This window comes from Lepidochelys kempii, chromosome 13 (genome assembly GCF_965140265.1).
Source record: "Lepidochelys kempii isolate rLepKem1 chromosome 13, rLepKem1.hap2, whole genome shotgun sequence".
In the NCBI taxonomy this organism is placed as follows: domain Eukaryota; kingdom Metazoa; phylum Chordata; order Testudines; family Cheloniidae; genus Lepidochelys; species Lepidochelys kempii.
This window is the reverse complement of record NC_133268.1, coordinates 29,695,803-29,702,325: the sequence shown is the minus strand read 5'-3', so window position 1 is coordinate 29,702,325 and position 6,523 is coordinate 29,695,803.

Here is a 6,523-nt window from a genome sequence, read left to right as displayed (position 1 = left end):
GAAAGTCTGGGGCCGGGAGTGTGCTGGAGTCACCCTGTAGTATAATCCAGGCTGGTGAAAGCTTGGGTGTGACTGGCAGGCTGCAAGTGCACACAGACATAGTTGGGAATGATTTACATGCTGGAGGCTGTTTGTGAGCAGTACAGGAGCAGAGGCAACAAAGGAAAGTGATGTAAAGAGCACCCTAGGTTAGAGTGCAGGTGTGATCCAGTGCCTCACTAGTCTAGATTGTACCCTATGTATGTCACCCCACTTTAGCTCAACAGAAGTCATGGGCTTGATGCAGGAATTTACTGTGTGACATGGGAGATCAAGCTGCAGGATTATAGTAGTCCCTTCCAATCCTAATAGCTAGGAATCTGTTAGTGAGCTGTGACTTGCCTTTGCAGAAGCCAGACTCTTTAGACTCTGTCATGTCATGGCCTTCTAGAGGTTTCAATTTTTAATTGGTCATCAGTTTACCAGGTGCCGGAATAAGTCTCACAGGTCTGCAGTTCTACAGATCCCCACAGAGCCTTTTCTCAAAATAGACAAAACATTTGCTACCCTCCAGCCTATCCACTGGAGCGGGGCAATGGCAGATTTTCATGTAAGACTGATAGTTTTGTGAGCACCACAGCCACTTCATTCATGTTTGAATACATCCCACCTGAGCCGGGTGACTTGCTGTTCAGTTTATCCAGGACCCTGGAGCTAACACCTCTATCATTGTGGAGGACACAAGGGAACTTAAATCTAATTGGAAGGCAGAACCACGTCTCTCAACAGCATCAATTCAGTACTGACTCAGAGGAAGAGTGGCATCTGCTCACTCACCGACACCACTTCTTGGACCATCATGGGCTGTGACAGGTATCTCTCATCCATGTTGTCACCCAGCCTAAACTTGTTTAGCAAGCAAGAGCTGATAGGGTGGCTGGAGGAGGAACGGCTGTAAGCCAGGCTGTGTTGGTGAAAACACTCCCAAGAAAGCAGTAAATTCTGCCCTGACACCCCCAAATGTTCTGCGTGCAGATGTTTAGTGAGTTATAGTGACAGCTGCTTTCATCCTATTCCATTTCCATGCCTGTGTAAATTTACCTCTCATGATTTTGGACATGGACAGAATACTTTCAATCCAACTTCCTTATTTAAAGCAAGAGGCACACTTGGTTTTGATCTGGAGTCTCCAGAAAGCTAAATCTACATGCCTCACTCATAGACAGAGCCTCAGATCTGGTTGCTCATTGATCTAAGTGCCATTTTCCCTTCTGTTGTAGAAGTGCAATCACTTGCAGGCTGGTTTGCTCTGCTGTCTGCCTCTTCCATAGGCAAGGCAGAGAGGCCTGTGCGCTCTGCAGCACATGGTGTACACTGGCCTTGTGCAGGCAAGCCTGCGGGGAGAGACCTGCTAGCATTACCTGCTGTGGGAGCACTCCTTTAGTGCAAGGGGAAGCTGTGCTTTTGGAGGGGTAAGAGCCTACTCTTGGTACCCCTAGCATGTGGCAATTACCTAGTGCCCGCAGTCCTTGGTCAGTGCACTGGGCAAGGCACGCAGTGAGAGTCTGAAGTGGTGCAAAATGGAAAAATCATTCAAAGTCTCGCCCCAGTGCCAGAGCCACTGAGAAACCAGAGAGAGCTCGGAGAACAGCAACCATAACGATGGGGGCTGGCAGGAGCGACTTACGCAGGTCTGCCTGCTCCAGGTGTAACACCCCCCACTCCTTCCCCCATCGCCTGTGGGGCCCATCATCACCTGTCCTGGCAGCACCAGTGGAAGACATCCCAGGGAAGAGGAAGCCAAGATAGCACATCCTCCTCCCCACCCCTATCCTCCTCATGCCCAGAACTGAGGGAGGGGAAGAGGACAGAGAACCGGGGGGTGGGGGGGTGGGGGGGTGGAAGGACCTAGATCTGAGAGCCAGGGGGAGGGGGCAAAGGACTCAGGGCTCAGGGAGGAGGCGATACAGGGATTGAGGTAAGGATAGAGGCCTCTGCAGTGGGATGAGGATGGGAGGCTGGTGTCCCTGGACTGGGGCAATGGGGGAAGCCTGGCAGGTGAGAAGGCCCACAAGTGGTATGGGACTGTGTGACACCTGGAGTAAGGGGCAAGGGCCTGTGGGGCAGGAGGAGTGAGAGACCAAAGCATGGCTGTGGGAAACAGGCAAGGTGACACTACTGACTGAACAAAGGCACCAGGGCCCGTGGGCCAGGGAGAACAGAGGCAGAGGGATGCAGAGAAGAGCAAGGGCTGGTGCTTGGGGCAGGGGAGAGAAGACAACATAGGGTGCTGGGACCTGGAGGTGAGGGCTGAAGAGGGGTGTGTGGGGAGCCAGATGAGACAGAAAGGAGCATGTGCTGTGGATAGAATCATCCAGGGGACACAGGGATGCTATGGCAAACTTTCCTTGTCGCTTGCACATTAGGGGTCATCAGTAAATCACCAACACCTGGCAATCAAAAATTATGAGTCAGGCCTCAACCATCACGAGCTGGGCTTGAAAATGGAGAAGGTTTGTTAAAAATAATAAATATGGCGTTCATTTTGTTTTCCTTGTTTTCTGAGCTCTTGGTTCTGTCCTCGGGTCATGTTTTCAAGATTTGCTCGACAACCATGAAGTCTAGAAATTTACTGTTTGTTCTCAACGGAAGCTGAGAGACTTATGTGATCACAGGACTCCAAGAGCTGGGGCCTCAAGAAAAACACCAGAGACCATGAGACTTGTGAGAGTTGGCAACACAGAGTCATTGATGGCCAACACTCAGGGTGAAATGTCACACAGGCACAGCTACTGACCCCAGCGAGTAGCCGCAGCCAGGAAAGGGGGATGGGTGACTTAAAATGCTCCTCTTTCTCTAGCAGCAAAGCTCTGAGGTTGCTTTGCCCAACAGAGCAGCTGCACAAAGGGAGTGGGATACGCAGGCTGCCTTTCCAAGCCAGGCAGCCGCATGAGCAGCCTTGGACTGGGCATTTCCCAAGCGAATGCAGGGGCTAAGGAAGGAAGAAGCAAGACAGGGCTGAGGCCCTGGAGAGGGACAAAGGTGCCAGATGCTGAGCAGCAATGCCTGGGCTGGGGCTCTGTAAGGGGGTTTGCTGTGATGCATGGAAATCCTGCCCTAGCAGTCGTTACCAGCAGCGCAGAAGCTAAATAATCGGACTGATGGTCTCCATTTCGGAAGTCTGTGATTGGGAAGCACTGGATTGGCTCAGAGGCTTGCTGCGGTTCGTCCCTGCACATGAGGGAGTATGCAGCCTTGTTGCTATGCACAGATGTTGCCAAGGGGAGAGAGGAGTGGAGTGTAGCCGTGGTAACCTGCTATCCATCAGAAGATAGTCCAGTGGCCTTGGTGGTGTAAAACAGTTTAGGAACGGGGTAAGAGAAGTTCACCTCAGGTATTTTAGGTTTACTCAGCTAGACACTCGTTAAGGCATTATTTCCAAGGCCATGGAATCCTACTGCTACATGGCACAGAACCTTTTGTCTCAGCAATCCATGCTGCCACGGCTTCCTTCTTATGCATCTTTACATCAAGGTATGTAGCAGGGCAATCTTACCTTCAGCCAGGGCACAACAGGTGCACCCAGCCTTGGATTCCCTTTTTTCCCACACGTGAAAGGGGCATGGTCTCTCAGGATCAATACAGAACCTGCCTCTGGGCATAATTTATTCATGTGCACCAGTGCAGTAGTTCCCCGAAGGCTCGTAGGAAAACTATTCTCCAGTTCCCGCAGGCAACATCTAAAAGTACAGCAGTTTTCCACTTCCCTCTTATGGGACACCACCAGCAAGTCACCCACCCAAGAGTCAACAGCAACACTGTATTCTCAGTTCCTTTGGCCCCTGGTCCAGGGCCCCATTGACTAGTCCTCCCGCTGCCCTTCACACGGCCCTTCGCCCCAAGCACTCCCCATCCTGCAGTGCTCCACTCCCCAGCCTGCCCAGCCAGTGAGTCGTACACCCTGCTCAGGGGAGCCACCCTCTCACCACAATCCTCTTGTTTCTAGCTCAGCTTCCCCTGACCAAGCTAGATCTCCTGCTTTTCCTAGGCCTGTCTGCTCCGTGGGGTCCCCAGCTCTGGTCAGGGCTCACCACCACATCTGTCCCAGCTCTCTTCCAAGCTCAGCTCTCCCTGCTAGGTCTCCTGAAGCTTTCACCCAAGCAACTCCAGCCAGTTCTTCCTTGTAGCCCTTACCCACACCCTCACCCACACCTCCTGTACCCAAATCTCCCAGTCTCCTACTCTGTGGGGCCCAGGTGCCCTCCCTTAAACCCATTGATGGGGGTTGTCTGACCAGTCACAGGGGAGCTGGCCTTTTCTCTCTTAAAGAGCCAGTGTCTCCCTGTGACGGTATCTTTCAAATGCTCAAGGAACAAGTCACTGTCATTGTCCCCCCAGCATCCGAGAACACTCACACACTCGTACTCAGCACTTGCCGAGCACGACTGACCTGCACAGCGCTGCGCTGCTGGTAACGAACTGACCCACCCATGGACGGGATGTGCAGGTTCATTTCTTTCCCCTCCATCCAGCATTTGGATGGGAGCTGAAATCCATCGACCAGAGACTTTCAGATGATGGGATTTTCCCTGTGTTATCATCACCATTCCCAGCTGGGGCAGTGGAAACAGAGGGTTGAAGTGTCAGAGCTCACCCTCAGCAATCCCCTGGCTGCCTATCCTGTGTTCAAACCACTCAACACAACCCCACTTTATCTCCCACCACGGTCCCTACTCCCCTGCCCCGACTGCTGACTCCTAGTCTGGTTTTTACGCTCTGGCCGGAAGAGCAATTCCACAGCCAATGCAGGGAGAGTGTTTGTCGTTCCCCTCCTTCCCCTCCCCAGAAGGCTTACACCCCAAGGACAGGTCTGGCCTCCCAGGCGCTCGAGAGCCATTGGACGCTGTGGTGCTTCGAGGCCTCCTCTCCAGCCCAGCAGGCTGCGCAGAGCTGCCAGCATGCCGCAGCTCCAGCCATCCCGGCTGCTCTGATGCGCCGTAGGCCCAAATGCAATGCCCATCATCTTTGCCTTTCCTTTCAAGAGCCTCCTGGTCCAAACCGGGAAGTGACTGGCAATCAACCCGCAGGGAGCAGGCTGGGCAGCGGGGAGTGTCTCTGCCCAGGAGCCTTGTGCATGGCAGCAAATGTGGCAGCAGCAAACGTGCTCACCTGAATAGAAATGGGAAGCACAAGAGCAGCCTGGTTGCTATGGCTACAGCGGCGCCATTCTAGACACGAGGCTCGCTGAACATCTCTGCAGAGAGCTGTGACGCTAGCTGGTGAAGAGAGCGTCCCCCCAGGGTGCTGCAACACGCCAGCCAGAGCCTCGCCCGCTTCCCAAGTGCGACAGCTCCCTCGGTTTTTCTCTGCGGGTCTTTATGTGGAAACTAGGACTTTGTTGCCGGCGTTCAGCTCCTGGGTCCCTCACCTGGCTGCAGAGCCAGAGCTGGGGGATGACAGAGCAGTCAGGCTTTAGATGGGGCCTAAGCCAGGGGAGCAGGGCGAACTCTCCATAAATGAATGGGATCATAGCGTTTGCCATACAGAGCAAAGCAATGGCCCATCTAGCCTGGCGCCCTGCCTCTGGCAGTGGCCAGTGCCCCGTGCTTCAGAAGATGGCCACGTTCATCACAGAGTGACGGAAGCCAGCATGGGGAACGACCTGTCAGGGGGTATTTTCAGACCCAAACTCTGCATGCCTTTGCTGCGATTTCAGACCTGCACCTGCTTTGCATGCACACCTCAGCATGCGCACACGAGCAGTTGTGCCTGGCTGGACAGATTCCTTTCTAGCCCTGTGCATGGAGCAGTCCCAAATGTGTGTGTGCACTTGAGGTAGCAGGTGTGCCTGGTAGGGGGGAAAATTTGGCCTGGAAATCAGGCTCATTCCGTCATCTGCCCAGGACCATGTGTGCATTAGAGGAGGGGTTCTCAACCTTTTTCTTTCTGAGCCTGCCCCCCCCCCAGTCCCCCACGGCCCACCTGTGTCACAGCAACTAGTTTCCTGCATATAAAAGTCAGGACCAGTGTTAGGGGGTAGCAAGCAGGGCAGTTGCCTGTGGAAGCTACATTGCTCGGGCTTTCTTTTCAGCCCCGGGTGGCAGGGTTCAGGACCCTGAGTTTCAGCCCCATGCAGAGGGGCTTCAGCTTTCTGCCCTGGGCCCCAGGGAGTCTAACTCTGGCCCTGCTTGGCAGACCCCCTGAAACCTGCTCGCGGCTCCCCCAGGGGGCCCCAGACTCCTGGTTGAGAACCACTGCATTAGAGGATGATAAATAGGACTTATGCTGGGGCCTGGGAATGGGATATGGAGTTTTTCCCTAGTCAAATTCAGCCTAGATCAGTTGTCAGGTGTGACTGAAGATTGTTACACTCTAGCTGTCCAGGGAAATGAGCTGGCAGTCTCAGTCTATTTCCCAAAGGGGCAGGTATCCCCGTTGATACAGTCCTCTCCCAACCAGCCTCTCTTTGGCCTGCCCAGCCCCTGCCTGTGTTGTGCCTGCTCTGGGGAGGAGCACTGGATTTTCATTTTCCAGGGCTCTCTGC